This window comes from Lepidochelys kempii, chromosome 3, assembly GCF_965140285.1.
Source record: "Lepidochelys kempii isolate rLepKem1 chromosome 3, rLepKem1.hap1, whole genome shotgun sequence".
Lineage (NCBI taxonomy): Eukaryota > Metazoa > Chordata > Testudines > Cheloniidae > Lepidochelys > Lepidochelys kempii.
In genome coordinates this window covers 212,163,667-212,190,348 of record NC_136382.1, presented here as the reverse complement: position 1 = coordinate 212,190,348, position 26,682 = coordinate 212,163,667, and the positions used below count along the sequence as shown (strand labels likewise).

General features: G+C 46.5%; 1 protein-coding gene across 4 annotated transcripts in view; it reads right to left on the bottom strand.

Moving 5' to 3' along the window:
• SLC8A1 (solute carrier family 8 member A1) overlaps positions 1–26,682 on the bottom strand; it is a 299,420-nt gene that overhangs the window by 78,508 nt on the left and 194,230 nt on the right. The window lies entirely within an intron of this gene.

Genomic DNA, 26,682 nt, shown 5'->3' with positions numbered 1-26,682 from the left:
CCCTCTCAGTCTTCACTTCTCCAGACTAAAACTCATTTTTTTTCAATATTCCCTCATAGGTCATGTTTTCTAGACCTTTAATCATTTTTGTTGCTCTTCTCTGGACTTTCTCCAATTTGTCCACATCTTTCCTGAAATGTGGAGCCCAGAACTGGACACAATACTCCAGTTGAGGCCTAATCAGCGCGGAGTAGAGCAGAAGAATTACTTCTCGTGTCTTGCTTACAGCACTCCTGCTAATACATCCCAGAATGAGGTTTGCTTTTTCTGCAGCAGCGTTACACTGTTGATTCATATTTAGCCTGTGATCCACTATGACCCCCAGATCCCTTTCTGCAGTACTTCCTAGGCAGTCATTTCCCATTTTGTATGTAATGTACAGAGCAGCTTTCTGTGGTAGCTTAAAGGGGAGCTGCATCTTCAAGGCATATGCCCAGCCTTCACTACAGCTGCTCTGCACCAGGCAGAAAGGAGCAATGCAGCGATGAAAGCGAAAGCAAGTAGCCCCGCCCCTGCGCTCTGGGGGTGGTGAGCACAATGAAACTGTTGGGTGACATTCAGGGCCTTGCAAACCTGTTGCATAATTTGGCCTGTGAAATGGGTGCCTCGATCGCTGTTAATAGAGACAGGAAACCCAAATCGGGGGATGAACTCTCTTAACAGGCCTCCCTCACAGAACACAAGGGCAAAGAGGGCCAGGGGACAGGCAACAGGCCAGGCCAGGCGAGCCAGCTTGCCTGCCTCAGACACGGATAACTCATTGTGGAACAGAGCTGATGAAGGGGGTCTATGACACTCACTCCTCCTGCCACAGACAGGATGGCCGGGGGTGGCCCAAGGAAAGGGCATGTGGTGAAGGAGCCCCTGTGTCACACCAAAGATGAGCCATGTTTACGGCCCAGTGTGGCTGTTCAGAGCAGGCCTTGGGGCAAGGGAATTGGCTCCGCACATGGAAGGAGGAGGACCAGGGGAGCGCAAAGGCAAGTATTAATCCCCTTTGTGGGCACGCACGCGCACACACCTGTGCAACACAGCTACACCGCAGGACCTGGCCTGAGTTCTTGAGTACCGTGTTAGACCCACATACTCACACCTGCGGTACGTTTCAGTAGGCTGATCCAAGCAGTGGGATTAACACACCAGAGGCAACAGGGTGGGGATGGGGAGAGTTCACACATTTCTAGGCTGATGCTGTAGGGCTGAGGGTGGTTTAAGGTCTGAACAGAACAATAGCTGCCATTGTTTGGCTGGAGAGGGTTGACAATTCGGCACCGGGGAAGCTGCAGCAGCAGGTGTGTGAATTCTCCCCCTCCCCCTGCACTCTGTTTACCTCAAGGGGGTGTTAATACCAGAGTCTGCCTGTTCCTTTACGAGCCAGGGGTTGCCTGCGCTGAGAGAACAAGCAGTGCTGCAACTACCCAGCTACACCAGGGCAAACATCCGGGGAGCCCTAGATTTGTTCTGACAAGTCCCCTTTTGCCCTGCTCTCCCCTCCCCGGATTCTGTGCTCCCTTCGCCTCCCGCCCCAGGAGGTTGGCACAGCTTCTGTCAGTGCGGTGTGGGGGGTTAATGTAATGTTGCATTTCAAAGACACGCTCACTTCCATCTCCTGAGCGTCCTTTACTCCATCCCTTTGTCACGTCACTGGCTGTTCTCCCTCTCCTTCAGAGGTCTTGACAAAAGGCCAGCCAGGGAACTTGGGGGAACTGCACCCATGTGCATGGAACAGTGTATCCCCATTGACTTCATGGAGCTGTGCTGATTACATCCGCTGGGAATCTGGCCCATTGCCTTTTAGGTCTGTAACAACACTTCACAAATCCAGTCTAGTTTACTAAGAAGCCCTGCAGATACCCAAACTGGGTTAGTGAAATATGGTGTGCTGTGGTTTTCACCATAATCATAGTTCGGGACCCTAGCAGCTGAAATAAGCAGAAAGTCATGCTCTTGAAATCCTATCACTCAAATCCCACTGAGCCCTCGCACGGCAGTCACCCATTCCAGATGATAGCCACCAATCGCAGCATGAAGGACATGAACATTTCAGCAACCGGAACCCTAAGCTATAGCAAGGGCAAGCCCTTTGGGTAGGGACTGTCTCTGTGCCAGGTCCTGTACAAACACAGAATGAAATCAGGGCCAGGTCCATGACTGGGGGGCACTACGGTAATAGGTACACAACGAGCTACAGGGACTTCCATTTGACAGAACATGTGTGGCTCAGTGGTTTAGTGAAAGCCTACAGCACCTTCGCTCCCACTGAGTGCTTTTCCACCCTGCTTTCCTTCAGGGCTATGACCATTGCTTGCCAGCCACAAGCTTGAGGAATCAGGTGTCGATTGCTTCACACACGGGAAAGCTGCAGGCCAAAGGGCAGGAAAGCCCCACTAGGTTTCTGCACAGAGATTTCTCTCCAGTTGTGTTGTTGGGTGAGGGAGAGGTTGTGTGCTTCTCCCCCATCAGATCCTCAGCTGGTGTAATTTAGGGTAGCTCCACTGATTCCAATGGAGCTATGGCCAATTGACATCAGCTGAGGATGTGACTCTATTGGTTTCAGTGGAGTTACACTGATTTATACAACCCAAGGATGTGGTCCATGACAGGCAATTTATGCCTGTTTAATTTTTCTCTCTCTTTTAATGTTAGTTTTTTTAAAAACAGGATTTAATTACAAACCACCAACCTTCTCCTAAGAACGAGGAAAGCTGTGTTATTCCAAATTAAAGCCAACATTTTAACCTCAACTCCCACTGATTTTTACCTTGAAAATGAGCATACTCACGGACACGAGGAATCCTTCATTGTGATTTTCATAGCTTTCTTCAGAGCCTTTACATAATACACCTGTTTATTGGGTGCACTGAATATATATTTAAGTTACTCAGGGCAAAGGAATATCATGTGGCTCATGGGCCGGATCCTCAGCTGCTGAAACTTGGCATAGTTCCATTAAAGTCAACAGAGCTAGGCTGAGTCACACTAATCCAGCCCCATGTGTTTAAAGGGAAAAATACATATACAAAAGGAGCAATATACTGCTGCCCTCGATTCATGTGTGGAACTACTATTGACATCCCTTGCAGTTCCACATGCAGATAAAAGACTCAAAGGCTGTGTGTGGCCTTTTGTGTTTGGAAGATATAAGCTTTTGCAATTTTTACACTACATCATCTTTCTGCGTTTAATGCATGGTGCAGCAGAACAACGGATGAGCTCCTCCACAGAGATAGCGAACAAGCAATGAGAGCCTAAGGAAATATACAGAACCCAAATGAGGCATGTTAGCACGCTGTAGCATCTTCAAGAGCAACATGTGGAAGGAGGCAAATTAATATGAGCCAGGGATCATGCTAATAAGCATGGAGAGAGCAGGTCCATTGTGAGCTAAGTGCCTTCCATGAGGGATAGATGAGGAGGGAGATGATGCCCATAGGTGGGAGAGGCGCACAGGGACCGAGTGAGGCCTGATACCCTCCGTTGTCTTCAGCTGGTTTATCTGAGACAGACCTCCCATTAAATGTGATGGGGCTAGGGTGCTTGTAGGACTGGGACCTGTGGGCCTAATCACACAGACACTCTACTCTGCACAGAGTTACTATTCTGAGTATACCTGCTGGCTCGCTCTCCCCTCTCCCTCTGCAAGACCCTGTGAGGCCCCGAAAGCACAATCTCCAGGAAGGGTCAGTATTAAGCATGGAGAGACATCCTCTCAGCGTTGCCCAGCGTAGCACAGGGGAGTGCAGTACATGATGCTACAGCCCTTCACGGGGTGTAGTTTGCTCCGTCTGCTGCGCTGGTCCTGGTGCATGGGGACATTTCCTCTCCCTTCTAGTACTGTGTCCTCTGTGTCATTGTATACTGGGGCTGCAATTCCACCTGGCCCTCACACGGGGCATGGGGTGCGTGTGAGAAGGCTGCTTGTGCCTTTCCCCTCACCAAGTGCCTGCGTAAGGGTCAGGCAAAGTGTGGGAAGCAACTGAAAGCAATGGGATTATTTGTGGAGCAAAGTAACGCTTAGCAGGAGGAAAGGTGGGAGGACCGAGCTCTATGTTTCTAATCATAAAACAGTGCGATAGAATTCCATCTCTCTATCACACCGTCAGGGCACATGTCCCAAAGTGCTCTATGGGCTAGAAGTGCTTGGTAAAATTAGTACCAAAGCACTAGTAGCTGGGTACAGAACTAGCCCTGGGTATTTAAGGATAGGAACAGTGTTCGTACCATCATCTCTACAATTACTTCAAGGTGAACTTGGAAGGATTTTTCTTTCTTTCTCAAGTTCTGATTAAAACAAGGAACCTGTAGCAAATAATAAACAAACAATCCAATCTCCACACCAAAGAACCACAGCAATCTGCTCGGGTATAATAAAATACTACTTGATGTTCTGGCTTTTACAAAATCAGTACCACTAGGGGAATGGCTGCTGGGAAAGCATTGTTTGCAGCTGTACAAATTTCACCAGTAAATGATATGCTATAGGACACATGCAATAAAACCCTGAACTGGAAGTCAGGCTGAATGAATATACTTCTCACTTCATAAATCACAGCTGCTCTAGGATGGCAGACACCTGCACACTTTCTAGATTTATGTTTTAAAATTAATATGAAGGCAGGAGCCAGATCCTCTTTTGGTGTAAATGAGCAGAGCTCCACGGAAATCTATGGATGAAGTTACTGCTTGAAGTGAATGGAGCAACTCCAGTTTACATCAGTTGAAGATGTGGGCCATTGTTGTTCATTAAGTGCCTGATCCAAAGCCCATTGAAGTCGATGGGTTTCTTTCAGTGCACAGTGTATCAGATCTTAGCACTATGTGAAGTGGCTGCTTTCTGGCTGGTTGCCCTTCCTGAGCTGTGTGGCCCTGAGACACACAAATACAGCAAGAGGACACAGATGAGCTAGAATTGCATTTCTGCACTTTTCCCCCTCCCCATGCCAGGGTGCACTGAAATGAGATGAAACTGTTTGTCCTAGACCAGAGGTGGGCAAACTACAGCCCGCGGGCCACCGTCCTGCCTGGCCCCTGAGCTCCACACTGGGGAGGCTCGCCCCCGGCCCCTTCTCTGCTGTCCCCACTCCCCCGCAGCCACGCTGCCACGCGGGCAGAGCTCTGGCCCACCGCTTCTGTTGGGCAGCGTGGCTGGCTCCGGCATGGTAAGGGGGTGGGGAGCGGGGAGGTTGGATAAAGGGCAGGAGGTCCCGAGGGGCAGTCAGGGGACAGGGGGCAGTTGGATGAGGTGGAGGTTAGGGGAGGCAGTCAGGGAATGGGGAGCAGGATAGGGGGTGGGGTCCCGGGGGGTGGTTAGGGGCAGGGGTGTGGATAGGGGTTGAGGCAGTCAGGAGACAGGGAGCAGGGGGTGGGGTTGGACAGGGGCCAGGGTCCCGGGAAACGGTGGTCAGGGGACAAGGAGCATTGGATGTGTGTCGGGTTCTGAGGGGGGCAGTCAGGGGGCAGGAAGTGGGGTGGGGCCAGGCTGTTTGGGAAGGCACAGCCTTCCCTACCCGGCCCTCCATACAGTTGAGCAACCCCTATGTGGCCCTTGGGCCAAAAAGTTTGCCCACCCCTGTCCTAGACTGTAAGTGCTTTTCCTGATCACTTTTCTCAAATGCAGGCTTGGCAAGTTCTCGCAGAAAAAGGTAGCTAGTGAAAAGGGGTGGGACCTGATTCACCATAGTGTTACTCCAGTTTCAGGCTGGGGAAAGGCTGAAGAAATTGGTGGAGTCAGGAGTAAGGCAGCAGGGAACGAGACTCAGAGCCTGTGGAAGAAAAACCCCAGCAGCAGTACAAGTGATGTGATTTTCATGAGCACAGAATCTAATTATCTGCCATAATTTCAAGTCTGATGCCCTCTGTTGGGATTTGTTCAGATCCTCCAAGCAGGGCTTTATGAAAAAGTGATGTCTCAGTTGACATCTAAGGCTTTTAAATGAAACAGTCACAGCAGAACTCTCAGGTTAATGAATTCTATGGAAAATTCCTCTCCCATCACATCACGCCTCTCCGTTGCACTGTGAAGGTTCTGATAGCTAACCTTATAGGACAGATGTCAGCTTGCTGGTTTATGAGTGGGAAGGGACAACCACAATCGCTGTGATACAAGGATCACCCTCCAGGAGGGTCAATGGCTTGGCTTCCCTTCCCTGCACCAGGCTCCTGGGAACTGGAGCGGTATATAAGGAAGATGCTAGGGACTTCATCCAGTCATACATTCTCGCTGAGGTGGGAGCCAATGACCTTCATGCCTTCAGCAGCCCAGGGCCTCGCTCTTCTCTTGTGTTGCCAGGGCAGTACTTGATGCTCTCACTATACGCTTTACCCTGTTTATCTTCCTCCCCACGCCCTTCCTCCTGTTCTGCTTCCCTCTCCATCAGCTCCCGCTGCTCTCAGGGATTATGCCTCTCGCAGTCCCCCAGACTTCCCACTGACTTTCTCCAAAGATGGGGAGATAACTGGCAAGACTGTGATGGCAAAGGCCACCTGTTTGAAGGAAGTCGGCACATTGGCCTCCCATAAAGATGTATTAGCAGTCTCCCAACAGTAATAAACCACGATTCCTATCGCTCCTGTAGATTTCACCAGCAGTGAGGGGGACAGGTCCAACTTTCAGGCTGCAGTTCCCCACTAACATCTAGAAGGTTAGTACGTGAAACTGGTTAAAATTCAACCAGAGAAGTCTCTTCCCCCTCCTCCCCCAAATAGATCTGCTAGAAAGCTCCTTGTTTGATATGTTGTTCTTCTTTTTGATAATGCAGTCTTGTTATCAGAAGCATTAAGAAGTAACTGTTGTGTGTCTCACAAATCAAATCCTAGTAAAATTCAGAAACTAAGAGGGGACAGATTTGGGATATGACAGACCATCGCTCAGGTTACATGACAGATGCCAGGCTCAGTAGATGCAAGTTGGAAGAGACAGAGAATGATATATGCAATGTTTAATTAAAGGCATTAACAAGCCTTGCAAGCCAAGTTCTCCACTATCCTCTCGGCTGATAGGCATGGTCAAGCATTAAAGAGCCCTGTCTTCAGATTAAATTAAGATATCTAGTGGAATGACTGAGTACAAAAGAAAAGAAGAGCTAATGTTTAGTGATAAATGCCAACAGGAAAAGGCATCTCTGTGAGCAGCTTCATGCATGAGTGATGAATTACAGAAGCTGATACACAGTGTATGGAGCAGAATGGAGGGAAAAGTGAAAACATTTTTCTGAAATTCACTTGAATTCAAAGCAAATTGTGTTTGTTTGCTGTTCTCTGCCACTTACCACTGAATTCCTAACACATAGTAATAAATCTATCCACACCGCTCCCTGGAGAAGCATCACTATCCCCTCTGTTTTGCAGATGGGGAAATGGAGGCACAGAGCTTATCCCATGAATTGGCCGAAGTCATACGAGTTGGGAATGGAACCCAGACAGGCAAGGTCCCAAGCCAGCACCTGGAGCACAAGCCCACCCTACCTCAGACTTTCCTATATGCACATGAAAATGCACACACAGCTTGTTTTAAGCCCAAACATCTTAATATTCAGCAGAAACAAATTCTGAATTCTCTAGTCAATCGTAAACTTTGCAATTCCCAATTCACACTGTGTTGTTAGTTATATAAGAGGCTAGAAACCAAATGACTGCTGTAACTAACCAAAGCAGCAAGAAATGTGTACATTCCAAATTCAGCAGTGATCTGCAAACCCAGGCTCATGCTCTGGGAAAATCCAGGAATAACCTCAGGTAGCAAACACATTTGGGCCCTCCTCAGTCCGGTTGTGGCCAAGTCACCAACAGTATAAAAGGCAAAATTGATCAAGTCAGTGACTCACTTCATACAGTTTGTTCAGCTCTACTATGGAGAGCATGGTGATTTCCCAGCCAGGCCACGTTTGGATTTCTCTTGCAGAGCAGCTCTATGACCACGGTATCGCTGTTCCTCAGATTACAGCTCATGTTAAAAGGAGCAGGGAGGAGAATCCTTACTAAGGGCTGAATCCAATGCCCACTGTAATCAATGGCAGTCTTCCCGCTGACTTCCATGGGGATGGACCCTGCCTAAGGGCCCAGCTCCTGCCCAGCTGCCCCATATGTGTTCAATGAGCCCTATTCACCTTATGACCCTGTGCAGCAGCCAGCACCGCTGCAGTTCCTGTGTGCCTCAGAATGCGTGGCCACCCTTCTGGGCATGAAGGGGCAGCCAGAAGGCAGGGGGAGGAGAACACGCTCCGTTACCCAGATGAGGATCAGCAGCATCCTCCACCTGTTCTGGAGGCAGATTTACTTTCAGGGCTCCTCCCCACCACCTTGGGCTGTGCAGCTGAGACAGTCCCCCAGCCTGGGGCTGAGCTCCAGGATCTCTCAAGCTGGTTCTGTTTTGGGGCTTCATTAACATCATGGTTTTTTAAACTCTGCTTTTAGCCAGATGAGCATAAAATGCCAGGATAAGGAGAAGCCTAGTGACGTGGAAATAGCCCTCACCCACTGCACACAAAGGTCTTAAGAGGTGTTGTATGTACAAAGGGATGATGCAACCAGTGGCAACCACAAAGAAATGCTGTAAATACCCCAGCAAACAACCAATTGGCTAATCAGGAGCTAACCCTAATTCTCCAGATACCCAATAGGAACATGGCATTCTCTTACAGCAGACAGACTGACCAACATTCCTTGCCAAATGGCTGGCATGAATAACGAGTTCATGCAGCACATCAGCCATCCAGCTTCCACTGATCGCCCAAGAGAGCTATAGAAATAGCTTGTAGGAGTGATTCATAATGAGAACACCTGGAGTAAACAACTGAGACTAGAACCCAATCTGGTTAACCCCTTCTGTGCTGGCACCCAGCACTCCCTTTGTCCAAATATTTCCCCTGCAAATGAATAGCTAGAGGGTCAAAGCAACAGCAGCAAGAGGATAAATTCAAGCGGTGTGTGTCTTTTAGATGACATTTGAAAAATGTTTGTCAACATTACTGTTTCTAGTACGTGTTTTCAGATTCCTGCTAACGCAGCTGAATTGATTCTCAGACATCTGCTAGTCTGCAAGTCAGCCAGTTAGTGCTAGGTCCTTATGTGGGTGTATGCTGTATGCGTGGCATTCAAGCACTACCCTCCTTTGCATCAGAACTGGGCAGAACTGCAGTCCCTGCATGGAGGGGAGAGCAGGATTTGCTCCCTTACTACTCCTGTAGGCGAATGAGGCACCCCCGCAGGGATAGAGATTAGCAGCAAAGAGGAGAACCATGTCATGGGTGAAAGGATGCTGCACTCCAGGAAGAAGGATAGCAGTGTGCATATTCCCTGTATGCCAAGCAGCATCTGGACCCCAGGAACTGCCATACTGGATCAGACCATCCGGTCTCCAACAATGGCCAGTACCAGCTGCTTCAGGGGAATGAACCCTGAAGTAGGCCATATGGGTTAACCTTCCTCCAACAGAAGTTTCCTCCTGATCCCCAATAGAGACTGGTTGAAGCCCTGAAGCATGAGGGTTTGTATTCCTTCTGTATTCCTATAAGTACTATGATAAACCTGGATATTCTCATTATCCATATAACTGCCCAAACCTTTTTGAAATCCTAAATACTTGGCTTCAACACTATCTTGTGGCACAGGCCAATTGTATGTTGTGTGAAAAACATATTTGCATGTATCATTCTGAATTTACCACTCCCAGCTTCATTGAACATCCCCTTGCCCTTGTGTTATGAGACAAGGTGAATATAAGTGACTGATATACCTTCCCTGCTTCAGTATTTTGCTTTGCTTTGAAAGGGAATTACAGAGTAGGTATGGCACAACGCTACCCAAGAGTTTGTGTGGTATTGAAAACACTAGTAACTAACTGCACAACCCAGATAAAACGTTGACCAGTGCAATAGATTCTATTTATTACATGTATGTGGTTTACATAATGCAAACTGTCTAGACTGACATTCCCAATCCCCAGTAGTTAAAGCAGAAGCACATACAGTTTTACTGGTTTATAATGTTATAGATAATAGCCCTTTTTACAGAGCTAGAATATTTGTGTCTTTTGTAGTTACAGAAAATTGGATGTAGCAAGCTGAGTGCTGATGTCCAGATATCTGACAGGTCTAAAGTTGGGCAGGTCTGTACACCCTGCCTGCATTATTAGTTGCACAAAACATAGCAAGCATTTGCCGAAGAAGAGAAAAAGGAAAAAAAAGCATGGTTGCTTATTTGGATTTTTCTTTAGCACAAAACTCTTCAAATCCTGGCACCAGGCAATGCTTTTCTGCACTTAGTGGCTTAATTTTTCAAGTTTCTGACAGCTGATAAAAGAGAAAGGTAATTTCTGCTGGGAAGGAAAGTGAACAGATTGGCTTTCCTTCTAACCAGCTGACAAGCAAATCATACCTGATCGCAATGAACTGACAGCATAATGTGAAACTATAAGCCCAGGTCTGTAATGTAACTGTTAGTCATTGTTGTGCATGACACATGCGTGGACTGCGACATTCAGAGAGAGGCATGAAATAGTCCATTAAGCTGATTTACAGGCACTCTTTCCTGTGTGATAAAAGATGCAGAGAAGTGGAACATGATGCACCAAGGGTCTTTGTTTCACAAACTTTTCACATTCCTTGGTTTTCATGAGGAAGTTTCAAGAAGTTCACACACCCTCACCCTCACTTGCCCCAGTGTCCATTGAAGTCAGCAGGTATCTTTCCATTGACTCCAGTGGGCATTGGAGCAGGTGCCTATAGAACTGAATATTATGCATCTTGGGTGAGTCCCATCTTCGCTGAAGTCAATGGGAAAATTTCTACCAGCTTCATTGGCCCCACCCAGGATTCACCTCTTAAACTGACTCTGATCTTTCCAGCTCTGTCATTCTCCTAATTCAGCAGTTTTCAAACTGTGGGTTGGGACCCCAAAGTGGGTCGCAACCCCCTTTGAATGGGGTCGCCAGGGCTGGCTTAGAGTTGCTGGGGCCTGGGGCTAAAGCCCGATCCCCACTACCCAGGGCCGAAGCCAAAGCCTGAGGGCTTCAGCCCTGGGCAGCAGGGCTCAGGTTGCGGGCCCCCTGCATGGGGCTGAAGCCTTTGAGCTTCAACTTTGGCCCCCCTGCCCAGAGCATTGGGGCTCAGACTTTGCGCCCCCGGGCTCAGGTTTCGGTCCCCCCCTCCTGGGGCTTGGGTAGTAATTTTTGTTGTCAGAAGGGGATCGCGGTGCAATAAAGTCTGAGAACCCCTGTCCTAATTGATATGTAGACTTGCTAGTACATTGCCTGTTCTTGTCTCCTCTTTTATGCTAATCAGCAACACAGTGCTAATCCATCTTATTTCAACCCAGGAAGCCATTGTCCTCAGGTGGAAAAAATAATTGAAAATTAATTATTAAAATTAAAAAAAATCAGAGCTCTGCTCTCAGTCCCAGTAGCAAAGCTAGAAAGGAAAGGAAAAACACATTCCTTCCCCCAGGGAAGTCTCAGAAATAGATTCCCCTAGAGGAAGGTCAGTTCCTTTCCCTGTCACACTTTCAAATCATGCAGATCTATAACTCAGCTGACATCTTCCGGAACCAGCTGGGACTAAAGAGCAGAGGACGCCAAACAGTGAGCCACAAACTGGGTTATTTGAGCGGGGTAATACATGACAAATACTACAAGGGGAACATTTCCCATTGCAACGCATGGTTTAATTTCTATCTAGGGCTAAAGGATGAGCAAGTTTAGTGGAACCTTTATGAACTCAAGGCCAAGTACTTCCCAGGCCTCCTCACCAGTGCTAAAATGCCTCCTGGGAATCAAGATGGCCTGGCTCTGTGGCTGCGGGGCCATGGAATGCACAGAGGAAGGCAGTATGACCCAGTGGATGAAGAGACTTGGGAGACCCATTCGACTCCCTGCTCTGCCATAGACTTGCTCTGTGACCTTGGACAAGTCACTTAATCTCTCCGTCCTGATCCCTACAATGGGGATGATTGCACATGTCTATCTCACAGGGGTGCTGTGAGGAGAAATGCACTAAAGCTTGGGGAGGGGATGCGCAGTGATGAGTGTGGTATAAGACCCTGACCAGAAGCGGCTAAGCTAGGAAGGGAGGCCTGCTTTATAGTGAAATTGCTGCTCTTACCCAGCTATTATGCCTCACCTGCTTCCCAGGAGGTGGGGCTCAGGCCTTCTGCTGCCAGCCCATGGCACAGGGATCATATCACTGCAGTTAAAATTGCAATAGCATAGCCTGAGGGAAAGTATGTGCTACATGGCCCCTTCTGTGCCTGACCCACAGGCAATCAGAGACTGTTACAGAGCCTGGTTGTTTAAGCTGTAAATGGCTTTAAGCTCTCCAGGTCCCTGGTTCAGTCCCTGGTATGCTGGCTAAGATGACAGCCGTCACAGGAGCATGTACATAAGAATGGCCATATTGGGTCAGACCAAAGGTCCATCCAGCCCTGCATCCTTTCTACCGACAGTGGCCAATGCCAGGTGCCCCAGAGGGAGTGAACTTAACAGGTAATGATCAAGTGATCTCTTTCTTGTCATCCATCTCCACCCTCTTGCAAACAGAGGCTAGGGACACCATTCCTCACCCATCCTGGTTAATAGCCATTAATAGACTTAACCTCCATGAATTTATCTAGTTTTCTTTTAAACCTTGTTATAGTCCTAGCCTTCACAAGCTCCCCAGGCAAGGAGTTCCACAGGTTGACTGTGCACTGAGTAAAGAAAAACTTCCTTTTATTTGTTTTAAACCTGCTGCTCATTAATTTCATTTGGTGGCCCCTAGTTCTTATATTATGGGAACAAGTAAATAACTTTTCCTTATTCACTTTCTCCACACTACTCATGATTTTATAGACCTCTATCATATTCCCCCTTAGTCTCCCTATTCCAAGATGAAAAGTCCTTGCCTCTAATCTCTCCTCATATGGGTCCCATTCCAAACCCCTAATCATTTTAGTTGCCCTTTTCTGAACCTTTTCTAATGCCAGTATATCTTTTTTGAGATGAGGGGACCACATCTGTACGCAGTATTCAAGATGTGGGCATACCATGGATTTATATAAGAGCAATAAGATATTCTCCGTCTTATTCTCTATCCCTTTTTTAATGATTCCTAACATTTAATGATTCCTAACATCCTATTTACTTTTTGACTGCCACTGCACACTGCGTGGACGTCTTCAGAGAATTATCCACGATGATTCCAAGATCTTTCTCCTGATTAGCTGTAGCTAAATTAGCCCCCATCATATTGTATGTATAGTTGGGGTTATTTTTTCCAATATGCATTACTTGACATTTATCCACATTAAATTTCATTTGCCATTTTGTTGCCCAATCACTTAGTTTTGTGAGATCTTTTTGAAGTTCTTCAGAATCTGCTTTGGTCTTAACTATCTTGAGCAGTTTAGTATCATCTGCAAACTTTGCCACATCACTGTTTACCCTTTTCTCCAGATCATTTATGAATAAGTTGAATAGGATTGGTCCTAGGACTGACCTTAGGAGAACACCACTAGTTACCCCTCTCCATTCCGAAAATGTACCATTTATTCCTACCCTTTGTTCCCTGTCTTTTAACCCGTTCTCAATCCATGAAAGGATCTTCCCTCTTATCATAGAATCATAGAATATCAGGGTTGGAAGGGACCTCAGGAGGTCATCTAGTCCAATCCCCTGCTCAAAGCAGGACCAATCCCCAACTAACTCATCCCAGCCAGGGCTTTCTCAAGCCTGACCTTAAAAACCTCTAAGGAAGGAGATTCCACCACCTCCCTAAGTAACCCATTCCAGTGCTTCACCACCCTTCTAGTGAAAAAGTTTTTCCTAATATCCAACCTAAACCTCCCCCACTGCAACTTGAGACCATTACTCCTTGTTCTGTCATCTGCTACCACTGAGAACAGTCTAGAGCTATCCTCTTTGTAACCCCCTTTCAGGTAGTTGAAAGCAGGTATCAAATCCCCCATCACTCTTCTCTTCCGCAGACTAAACAATCCCAGTTCCCTCAGCCTCTCCTCATAAGTCATATGTTCCAGTCCCCTAATCATTTTTGTTGCCATCCGCTGGACGCTTTCCAATTTTTCCACATCCTTCTTGTAGTGTATCCCATGACAACTTAATTTACATAAGAGCCTTTGGTGAGGGACCTTGTCAAAGGCTTTCTGGAAATCTAAGTACACTAAATCCACTGGATCCCCCTTGTCCACATGTTTGTTGACTCCCGCAAAGAACTCTAATAGATTAGTAAGACCTGATCTCCCTTTACAGAAACCATGTTGACTTTCGCGCAACAATTTATGCTCTTCTATGTGTCTGACAATTTTATTCTTTACTATTGTTTCAACTAATTTGCCTGGTACAGATGTTAGACTTACTAGTCTGTAATTGCCAGGATCACCTCAAGAGCCCTTCTTAAATATTGGCGTTACATTAGCCATCTTCCAGTCATTGGGTACAGTAGCTGATTTAAAGGACAGGTTACAAACCATAGTTAATAGTTCCGCAATTTCACATTTGAGTTCTTTCAGAACTCTTGGGTGAATGCCATCTAGTCCCGGTGACTTGTTACTGTTAAGTTTCTTAATTAATTCCAAAACCTCCTCTAGTGACACTTCAATCTGTGACAATTCCTCAGATTTGTCACCTACAAAAGACAGCGCAGGTTTGGGAATCTCCCAAACATCCTCAGCCGTGAAGACTGAAGCAAAGAATTCATTTTGTTTCTCTGCAATGACTTTATCGTCTTTAAGTGCTCCTTTTGTATTTTGATTGTCCAGGGGCCCCACTGGTTGTTTAGCAGGCTTCCTGCTTCTGATGTACTTAAAAAACATTTTGTTATTACCTTTTGAGGTATATGTAGGATAGATCTACACTGGAATAAAAACCCGCAGCAGACTTGGATTTGTGAGGCTATAAAATTGCAGTGGAGGTGTTCAGGCTGAGGTTGGGGCCTGGACTCCGAGACCCCACAAAGAGAGAGGGTCCCAGAGCCTGGGCTCCAGCCCAAATGACTACATTGCAGTTTTATAGCCCCGCAAGTGCGGACCAGCTGCAGGTCTTTTATTGCAGTATAGAAATAACTAGAGAGTCCTCACTACCCTGGGCTAGTCACAATACAAACGCGGCATGCAAGAAGCAGTGCCTGTCCAAAGAGTTTATAGTCTAAATTGACAAGACAGAGTGGGAGGGGAAACAGAGGGACAGAGCGATGAAGTGACTTGCCCAAGAACACACAAAAGTTTGGTGGCAGAGCCAGGCATAATGCTGAACTCTTGAACTACACTGCCTCTGCATTCTAGAGCACAGGCTGGATTCCAAATTCTCTGACCCTTTTGGCTCTGTGCATCATTGCAGCCCTGTCATGGAAAGATGTGCATTTGAGATTTCTAGTACTTCCTGCTTCCAGCCACACCACTATGAGACTTGCAAGAACAAATTTACTCCTACTGCTTTGGTATTTATCTCACCAGTCTCCCACTGGAGCCAAGAAGATATGAAGAATTAGGAAATAATGTTAAGAAAGCTCTCCAAATGTTTTCAAACCTGAAAAACTGACTGATTTGAGTTTTGAACAAAGGTTGGGTTGCTTCCTCCTTCTCTTTGCAGAGCAGAAACAAGTATAATTGCGCCAATCAAGTTTCCCAGCTGTGATGTACAACCAGATTTTCATTCTCCATCAACCGTGTCACTCACTCCAACACAACTTGTTTTTAATTCTTGTAGGAAAAAATAAAACACAGAAGAAATACTCCAAAATATACTGAAAATTCTATTCTTATGTCACTTCAGTCTGAGCTTCTCTAGCGTACTGTCTGACATACGCTATTCCAGGGGAGAGGGAATCACACTGTACAATGACCACTGCCTGGCAAGGTTTTCCGTCAGGACTCCAAAAGCAGAGTGATTGGCTGTATTTAGTGACATTCTGTTCCATTAACAGTCCTAGCTTTTGGAGACTGAAATTGTTTTTATCATCTTGGCACATTAAACCCCAAATTTCCATCTCGTATCACTGCCCAGTCCATCAGGTGTTTAATAGAGCACAGGATAAGTTGCCAGCAAGGGTACATAGAAAGTGCATCGAAAATACATAGCAAACACATGTACTGTAGATACCAAAATGTACCACAGTTCTCTACTACTTCAGATAAAGCTGCAGACAGGTTATAATGCTATCCTTGCAAACTAGTACTCCAATCTTGCAGAGCCTTAAGCCCATGCTTACTTTTACACGTGTGAGTTATTGAAGTCATTAAGCCTGGGTTCCCTCTCTAAGAAAGTTGCAAATGTTAATAAATCACACGTTATATGGAAAGAGGGAAGATGAGAAAGCAGGACTGTGTAGAGAAGGATCAAAGGCAGAGATGAGCCCAAGTGAGGATATTCAGATCCCTGCAAAGATCAGCATTCGGATCCAACTGCTACCCCAAAGAGCCAAGAATATTTACTTAGATTATAATATCCAAGCTCTTTGTTCTGTGTTTGCACAGCACCTAGCACAGTGGGGTCCTGGCCCCTGAGTAGGGCTCCCAGGTGCTACTGCAATACAAATAATAATAATGCTGCAAGAGCTGTGTAAGTCATTCTCTGCACTAAAATAGCAGTTTATTTTCATGTATCTACTTTCTTCTTTAATTTTCCATCGTTTTGGTTCTGTAATGGGTTAGTTCCTGACATAGATGAAAAGAAAAATGCCCTCCCCCGCACCCAATACAGCATGGCCTATTTCCAGTTACGCTCCTTCTCTTTGCTCTGGATTCTGCCACACATGCTCACAAGGAGCTGTACTGTACTCTGCGTTTCAGCTGAACTACTCACCAAGTAAGATGCCACCTCTTGTCAAGGGAGGGTAGTAGGATCTAGATCTATTTGTCATCTGTTATCAATGAAAACCTGTGATGGAAACTGAACATGAAATCTCTCACATTTGCTTTTTGCATTCAAAGTATGCAGGTGTCAGGTGATTTCAGTGAGGAGGTAACATAACCTGCACTTCCCATAAAAACTCTTTGGGTTAATGAGCTGTGGAAAATAATGATCACAGCTGACTGTGCCCCTGAAAATGACAGTCACCTGAAAACCAGGACATGGCAGCAAAGCAGGTGAATGATGATGATAATGATGATCCAGACCCTGATCCTGCAGGGAGCTTGGGGTGGGCAGAGCCCCAGCACTCCTGAGAAGTCCTCCTGAGTTAAAGGTCTGTCTATGCAGAGCTCACTGCAGGCTTGGGTCTTGAGCTATCTGGGTTCACAGAGATGATACACCAACTCCGCTTTACAGGAACAAACCAAAGCTAGAAACTTCTTGCTGGGAAAAATCAAAAATTGTTATGAAGCTCAGAGCTTTAAACTAGAGCTGGCCAAAGTAGTCAGGGCATAAAATGCTATTGGAAGAATGGCTTCTGCTGGCCAATTGTTTTCAGACAAATTTTGATTCTTGGGAATTTACTCATTTTCCATGACTATCTGGAGGTTTAAGGTGAACACATGGTGTGCTGTCCATTGTTCCACACAGAACAAGACATTTAATGGCAGCGCACAGTGCATGTGTCCTGTGCCTGAAGGAGCTCAGGTAGTGAGGCAGCACCTGTGGGAAGCGGAAGGGACCTAGGGTCTGAACAGGAAATGGCATTTGCTGTTTGTGGTTGACTCTTTCCTCCATTCGCTGTCCATATTTATCCTTGTTGGTGTTAACAATCTGCGTCAGATCGCCCCGCCCATTGCCATCTGCGCCAGGAGCGCTAGGGAGCCGTGACCTGCCTACATTCTGATCTGCACCACTGGGCTGACAGGACTGATCATTCCCTGCGGCCCCACTAAGTCCTGGGTCTCTAGTTTGCTAATCTCATCAGGGGCCAATTACTGCAAATTGCCATGATGGATTTCAGACTGTAGACAGTTGTGCACTAGACACTCATCGCACACAGGTCATTGGTAACAGCTCATTGACACCTGTCTGCACTTGACATCATTGACACTATTGACACCTGTCTGCACTTGATTGCCTTGAGAACTGCAAGGTAGCGGGGAAAGCCTCCATGTCCCATTACCAATGCCCTGAGTCATACCAGCTACGACTGTTAGTTCTAACAAGAGCCTGGCAGAAGCATTCTGTCCCTGTGTGACTTAAGCCTGCTGCTATGCCATGGTGAATAAAAAGGGAGATGCTGTAATTATGACATAGCAAACAATCAAGTGTCTGGAAAACAGATTTTAGCCCCCAGAATCTCTTTAGTCCCAAGAATGTCTCCAGAAGCAGCAGAAGAGGGAACCAGAGTATTAATTATATTATATTAATATTTATTAATGCAATAGATTTTATTTAACAGGACTTCAACTGAAAAACTCTACTCAAAACTAATATACCTCAAACCTTTTATGAACCACGAATTCCTTTGATTGCAAGTTCTATGGGGCAGGGACCATCTTTTTGTCATGTTTGTACAGCGCCTAGCACAATGGAGATGGAGCTGCTCAGTGCTACTGCAGTCCAAATAATAACCAAATATGCTCTATTAATAGCACAGTTACATAGATTTATACATGCCAAGCCCAGAAGGGACTAGGTGATAATCCAGTCTGACCTCCTGTATAATACAGGCCAGAGAAGTCCCAGCAGAGTCAGGACCCCATTTTGCTAGGTGCGATACATACACATGGCAAGACAGACTGTTCTCTGAAGAGCGTGCAATCTACATAGCCAAGACAGAGAGGGCAGTGTTCTGCCTGAGGTCACATGGCATCTCAGTGGCAGAGCTGGGAACAGGCCCCAGATCTCCTCCCTGACTCTCCAATGCTGGAACTGCTGGCCCACGTTTAATCATAGAATATCAGGGTTGGAAGGGACCTCAGGAGGTCATTTAGTCCAACCCCCAGCTCAAAGCAAGAGCAATCCCCAACTAAATCATCCCAGCCAGGGTTTTGTCAAGCCTGACCTTAAAAATAGCTAGGAAGGAGATTCCACCACCTCCCTAGGTAACGCATTCCAGTGTTTCACCACCCTCCTAGTGAAAAAGTTTTTCCTAATATCCAACCTAAACCTTCCTCACTGCAACTTGAGACCATTACTCCTTGTTCTGTCATCAGCTACCACTGAGAACAGTCTAGATCCATCCTCTCTGGAACCCCCTTTCAGGTAGTTGAAAGCAGCTATCAAATCCCCCCTCATTCTTCTCTTCCGTAGACTAAACAATCCCCGTTCCCTCAGCCTCTCCTCAAAAGTCACGTGTTCCAGTCCCCTAATAATTTTTGTTGCCCTCCGCTGGACTCTTTCCAATTTTTCCACATCCTTCTTGCAGTGCGCGGCCCAAAACTGGACACAGTACTCCAGATGAGGCCTCACCAATGTCAAATAGAGGGGAACGATCACGTCCCTTGATCTGCTGGCAATGCCCCTACCTATACATCCCAAAATGCCATTGGCCTTCTTGGCAACAAGGGCACACTGTTGACTCATATCCAGCTTCTATGGGGGGAGGGATAGCTCAGTGGTTTGAGCATTGGCCTGCTAAACCCAGGGTTGTGAGTTCAATCCTTGAGGGGGCCATTTAGGGAGCTGGGGCAAAAATTGGGGATTGGTCCTGCTTTGAGCAGGGGGTTGGACTAGATGACCTCCTGAGGTCCCTTCCAACCCTGAGATTCTATGATTCTAGTCCACTGTAACCCCTAGGTCCTTTTCTGCAGAACTGCTGCCTAGCCATTCGGTCCCTAGTCTGTAGTGGTGCATGGGATTCTTCCGTCCTAAGCGCAGGACTCTGCACTTGTCCTTGTTGAACCTCATCAGATTTCTTTTGGCCCAATCCTCTAATTTGTCTAGGGCCCTCTGTATCCTATCCCTACCCTCCAGCGTATCTACCTCTCCTCCCAGTTTAGTGTCATCTGCAAACTTGCTGAGGGTGCAATCCACACCATCCTCCAGATCATTTATGCAGATATTGAACAAAACTGGCCTGAGGACCAACCCTTGGGGCACTCCACTTGATACCGGCTGCCAACTAGACATGGAGCCATTGATCACTACCCGTTGAGCCCAACAATCTAGCCAACTTTCTATCCACCTTATTGTCCATTCATCCAGCCCATACTTCTTTAACTTGCTGGCAAGAATACTGTGGGAGACCGTGTCAAAAGCTTTGCTAAAGTCAAGGAACAACACATCCACCGCTTTCCCCTCATCCACAGAGCCAGTGGCCGGACCTGGCTGCTTTGAGCAAGAACGGACGTGAGTGGCTCTGAAGAGTTGACTGGACTGACCAATCCCAACACCTCTAAGAGATGCTGTTTGGCCAGATACCCAGGAGGAGAGAGCTGAAGAAATTAAAGACTGGACTGTCACCCAGCAACAAAGTCCATACAGCTGTTCCTGTTGTCTCTGTTTCCATGAGAAAGCCTTGTCCCAGAATTAATTGTCGTAATGCTGGTAAGTAGTCTGAAAAACAGAGGATTTCCTCTAACTACTTTCTGGATAGATTTCCCAGCTGTGGTCTCAGTCTCCTTTACTGAGCAAAGAGAACTGAGGTCTGACAATCAGAGAGTGAAGTGTTCACACTGCACCATGCAATCCAAATTCTTCTTTGGCCAATGCACATGGCAGTAAGCTGCTCGGAACCTGACCCAGAGCATTCACCTGGGGTGACAGATGCTTTGGAAATTCTCCTCTCCCACCTTTGTCTTAACCTGCACTTACTGATGCAGACTTTCTTATCCTCTGGTAACGGAGAGGCCTGGGCATGTAATGGGAGGGAATGGCTGGATATTTTACCCTCAAAAAACAAAGAAGGGACTAAAAGCACTTTGTTCCTCTTTCTCTTACACAAGATTCCTTATGAATCTGATCCAAAATTCACTGAGGTCAATGTGGATTTTGCCACTCATGTCAATGTGCTCTGAGTCAGGCCCCATCACACAAAGAGCCCAGTTTTCACCTCTGGGCACGTGCATGAGGGAGCTCACTTCTGCCTTTAGACCGCTGAAGCGGCTCCTGAAACATCAGTTTGGGCATTTAAATGCAACTGAAACATTTCAGCATGGAGCTGGGTGCGCCAGCTTAGCCTCAAAACTGGACCCCAAACACTGGCGGTGGACTAGGACCCTCTGGCTATCCTATCCTTCCACCTAGGGGCCATGCGTTTACTATTGATCCAACCCTGCCACCTCTCTATAAAGCATTTACACTGTTAATGCGGATCAGCTGAGCCAGCTCAGCGAACTCCATCTCCTTGGTATTCACTCCTCAGCTCCAAGCACCTTGTCTCCTTTCCCTCTGACCTGAACAAGGCTTGATTGGTGTTGGGCAAGGACACTTCGGCCTGCAACAAATCCTTGGATCAATGTGTCAGAATCATGAGATTCTTGCTGTACCCGTGGATGAGGCTTTCAATCCTGCTCTCTCTATTAACTAGCCGGCTCTCCTGCACAGAGGAGAGAAGCTTACAGCCACAGTAAGCCAAAGCTGTGATATGCCATACATCATTATTTCACAGGAACATGAACACGCACTCTCACTTTCAGAGTGAAGTCTCCATGGATTTGAAATATGGTCAACCTTGGATTTACTCTCTCCTTATCAAGAGGGACAGATCTTCTGCCGGTGCAAAGCAGTGTCAACTCCACTGACTGCAATGCAGGTTGTCTATGGAATTTCAATGGAGCGACACCGATTTTCACCAGATGAGGATAGGGTCATTGATTTCTACTAGGACTCAGACTACGATGGTTAATTGAAATGATGCACTGGTACCTATGTGCTGTGTTTTTTTAGAATGCTATTTGTAATTTAATGTCTCGACTGTAACTATGTTGCAACTGTTTCCTGGTGACTCAGGGACTGGCAATAGACGGAGAAAGATGGGGTGGGCATGAACTGCCCTGAGTATCCCCAATATGGTGAGGAATTTATCAGAGCTTCTCTTTTTCGATAGAACAAACATCATTGTAAAAACACATTCACAACCAACTAAAAGGCAATACCGGAAAAAATCAGATAAAACAAAAGGGAAAATTCCCCTCAGCCATATGAGGATCCAGAACACTGCTTCTCTGGGCCAGCAGGCACCATGACCCGAACAGAAATATGGGAGGGACAGAAGACCTCATCCTTCAAGGCTCAAGACAATTCGGATCCGCTCTCCATGGGGTTCAGACCTGCAGGGTTCTTGCACCTTCCTTTGAAGCATCTGGCACTGGCCAGTGTCCGAGAGTCACTGAACTAGACTACCCCGGGTCTGATCCTGTCCCATGCACCTATGAGCCGCACCCCCTTCCCTGGCACCAATTTCCAGATGGGTCTGTAACCCCTTCTCCTCACTGCGTGTTCAGGGTTACTTCCTCCTCTCCAAGGCCCTGCCTGCAGAGCAGCTGCAAGTTCTCAGCTCAGGGAGATGCACCTGTGCTAGTTCGGCTCAAGCTAGTGCACTAAAAATAGGTGCTGTGGCCACCGCAGCATGGGTGGCGACTTGGGCTGGGTACACACTCAGATGACTCCATGCCATCAGGGCCACGCTGCTGTTTTTAGGCGCTGGCTTGAGCAGATGTGTACATCTACCCAGCATGTGTGCCGCAGTGCTTGCAAGCAGTAATAGAAGCAGTCTGACATTGCTTTATGTTTATTTATGGTTGTTCAGTTAACCTCCCCTATCCCACCAAACAGGAACGTACAAAGGTAACTCTAGTATTGTTCACAAGCTCGCAAGTACCACAACTGTCCTGCACATTGGAAGCTCTGACAGGGCATCTGGAATCTGTAGTAGCCTATTGCTATACCATAGACTTTGCTAGTGTGCCCTGGGGCAAGACACTGTGTCTCAGTTCCTCCTCTGTACAATGGGGATAGCAGCACTGCCCTGGTCCCAGGGGTATGACAAGGATAAATACCTACATCAAGGACTGCAAGGTGGTAATGGGGGCCAGGCAAGTACCTAAGAGAAAGATCCAAAGAAGTCAGACTCACTGAAAAGTATTCTTAAAGGGGCCACTTAAAAATGATGAACTCACAAACTAATTAACAGATTTACTTGAAAAATGAATGAAAACTGGCTGAGGGACTCTGGAGCAGAACAGAGGAGCTTGTTACTTCATAGAATCACAGAATATCAGGATTGGAAGGGACCTCAGGAGGTCACCTAGTCCAACCCCCTGCTCAAAGCAGGACCAATCCCCAACTAAATCATCCCAGCCAGGGCTTTCTCAAGCCCGACCTTAAAAACCTCTAAGGAAGGGGATTCCACCACCTCCCTAGGTAACCCATTCCAGTGCTTCACCACCCTCCTAGTGAAAAAGTTTTTCCTAATATCCAACCTAAACCTCCCCCACTGCAACTTGAGACCATTACTCCTCGTTCTGCCATCTGCTACCACTGAGAACAGTCTAGATCCATCCTCTTTGGAACCCCCTTTCAGGTAGTTGAAAGCAGCTATCAAATCCCCCCTCATTCTTCTCTTCCGCAGACTAAATAATTCATTATGTGACTGTTTGAACAGACATGGAACTGTGTATATGAACTCTGAACAACACGTGTATACTCAGTGCAGAACTATCTATTGCATAGCTGATGTGCTTTGTGGAGAGTCATAATGTAAACAGAGAAACCTCAGAGAAACTTCTATATAAGTAACATAGAGTGTGTGATCAACTCTGCATCCTTTGTCTGGCTGATGTGCACGATCACGTTAACACTACGTTTGAGATTTGGACCCCAGTTCAGTAAGGTACCTGAGCACATGCCTAACTTGAAGCTTCTGAATAGTTCCACTGAAGCCAGTGGGTCTGTTGATAGCTCACAGCTAGGCACGTGCCTAAATTTGTTGAATCAGGCCTACAGTTGACTTTATTTAATAACTTAATGACAAGTGAGAAGATCAGAGTCAATGCAGTGGGATGTGCTCTTCTCTAATGTGTGCCCTGAGAGGGAGTGTGATAGAAGCGGGATTAGGATGTTGGAGTGGCTGAATATTGTGTTAGTTTGGTGAGATAGGGGAGGTTTACTGAACACTCATAAATAATCACAAAATAATGTCAGACTGTACACTGCAGTCTGATACTTCTTCTGTTGCTGCTTGCAAGCACTGCTGTGCGCACACTGGATAGTCTCTCCCTATGGGCCCCATTACTACAGTATCCAAGCATCGAGTTACAATCACTGATGCATTTATCTTCACAATGTCCCAGAGAGGGAGGGCAGTGCTACTGTCTCCATTTTACAGATGGGGAACTGAGGCAAAGAGAGACTAAGTGACTTACCTAAAGTCACACGGGGGGCGTGTTTGGCACAGCAGGGAATTGAACCTGAGTCCCAGGATAGTGATCTAAGTACGGGCCATCCTTCCTCTTGTGGTAGGCAGCTAGTGCTTGGAGATGGGTAGTGGGGTGGGTGGAGAGCTGTTTGCAAAAACATTTTGATGGACATTTTTCAACAGAAAATGGTTTTCATCTAATTTTCACAGTCAGCAGCAGCTGGATGCCAATGTTGGCTTTGCTTACAGCTCCCTTGCATTTCAGTGCCTGCACTGGGAGGAAAGAACTCAGAGAGTTTAGTTTGCTCACGTGTAATGAAGTTTTTGCGGGGTCCCTCCTACAGCTTTCCGAATGCAAGATGACACTGTTGAACATTTCCCTCTGATCCCTTCCTCTCCCACCAGCCTTTCACCACCACTCCTGTCAACAGACTGATGGAGCCCTTTTCGTTCACAAAACGGCCTTTGAGCTTGGCTGAGCAGCCCATTTTGCCAGGCCTGTCACTGCATCATCACGCTTTTTGGAAACTGTCATTGCCCTGTAAAGTGTTTTCAGACGTCAATTGGATGCTGCTCCATTTCTTTTTTATTAAGCCTAGATTGGCTGGGATGGGCTGTAGCAAAAATGCTACTTTTGGGGGCTTCTACAATTGTAGCATTAAACAGCTTGCCCTAACCAGTGCTTTTCTGTGGTCCAGTGAATTTCTCTCTTGATTATCCTCTCACTCTTCTATGGCTCAGCAACCGACCTGGGAACTGTATGACCAGAGTGCATGGGACTCTCTGCTCTTCCTTCCCCCCAGAGCTAGGGTAAAATGGTCAAAAGTGCTTAAGTGACTTAGGAGCCTAAGCCCTCGTCAGGGTTCCCTCCCCACTCTGAACTCTAGGATACAGATGTGGGGACCTGCATGAAAGACCCCCTAAGCTTATTTCTACCAGCTTAGGTTAAAAACTTCCCCAAGGTACAAACTTTGCCTTGTCCTTGAACAGTGTGCTGCCACCACCAAGTGATTTAGACAAAGAACAGGGAAAGGACCACTTGGGAGTCCTATTCCCCCAAGCCCTACACCCCCTTTCCTGGGGAAGGCTTGATAATAATATCCTCACCAATTGGTACAGGTGAACACATACCCAAACCCTTGGATCTTAAGAACAATGAAAAATCAATCAGGTTCTTAAAAGAAGAATTTTATTTAAAGAAAAGGTAAAAGAATCACCTCTGTAAAATCAGGATGGTAAATACTTCACAGGGTGATCAGATTCAAAACATGGAGAATCCCTCTAGGCAAAAACTTAAGTTACAAAAAGACACAAAAACAGGAATACACATTCCCTCCAGCAAAGCGAATTTACAAGCCAAAACAAAGAAAACCTAATGCATTTTCTAGCTAGATTACTTACTAACTTTACAGGAGTTGAAGGGCTTGCATCCTTGATCTGTTCCCGGCAAAGGTACCATACAGACAGACAAAAGCCTTTTTCCTCCCCTCCAGATTTGAAAGTGTCTTGTCCCCTCATTGGTCATTTTGGGTCAGCTGCCAGCGAGGTTACCTTAGCTTCTTAACCCTTTACAGGTGAAAGGATTTTGCCTCTGGCCAGGAGGGATTTTATAGCACTGTATACAGAAAGGTGGTTACCCTTCCCTTTATATTTATGACAACCCCATTTTCAGTAGTGACAGAGGCACATAGGAGCCTAGGACCCCTGATTTTCAATAAGATTCAGGCTCTTACAGCCCTGATCTTCAAGGACAGAGGTCCCCTTGGTTTTAATGGGAGTTAGGCACGTAAATACCTTTGAGGATCTGGGCCCGAGTGCCTAAGGGCTTGTCTACACTTATAAGTTCTTTATCCCAGTAGAGTTGAGATGGTACAATGGCCCTATTGCGGAGGCCGTTATACCGATACAAAAGGACTTACACTAGGGCCATGTCTACATTTACTGCTGCTATCAATGCAGCAAGGGTGAATTTAGCAGGTATGGTGAAATCTGGCTAAATCGACCGGAGAGTGTCTCCCAACAATGCAGCTCAGTGAGGATACTGTGGTAAGTTGACCTAAGCTATGTCGACTCCAGCTATGTTATTCACATAGCAGGAGTAGTGTAACTTAGGTCGACTTACCCTGGTAGTTTAGACAAGGCCTAGTATAGCTTATTCTGGGTCAGGAAATGAACTGAGTTACAGGTACAAGGCACCTTTATACAACTATAACTGTGTCTACACAGGGCTTTTACTGGTGTAACTATGCTGGGGGGAAATCTCCACAAGCCTAATGGACATGTGTATAATACTGGTAACACTACAGACTCTCTAGTCACTGTAGACCAGACCTCAGTCAAATGGGACGTGGGCTCCCATATCATGTAGGTGCTTTTGGAAATATCACTGCATGCCTCCTATTTTATCCTGGTCCAGAAAATATCAACATGACAGCGCTGAGAACATGCTCAAAACTCTTTGCAATTGTTTTGTTTTCTGCTG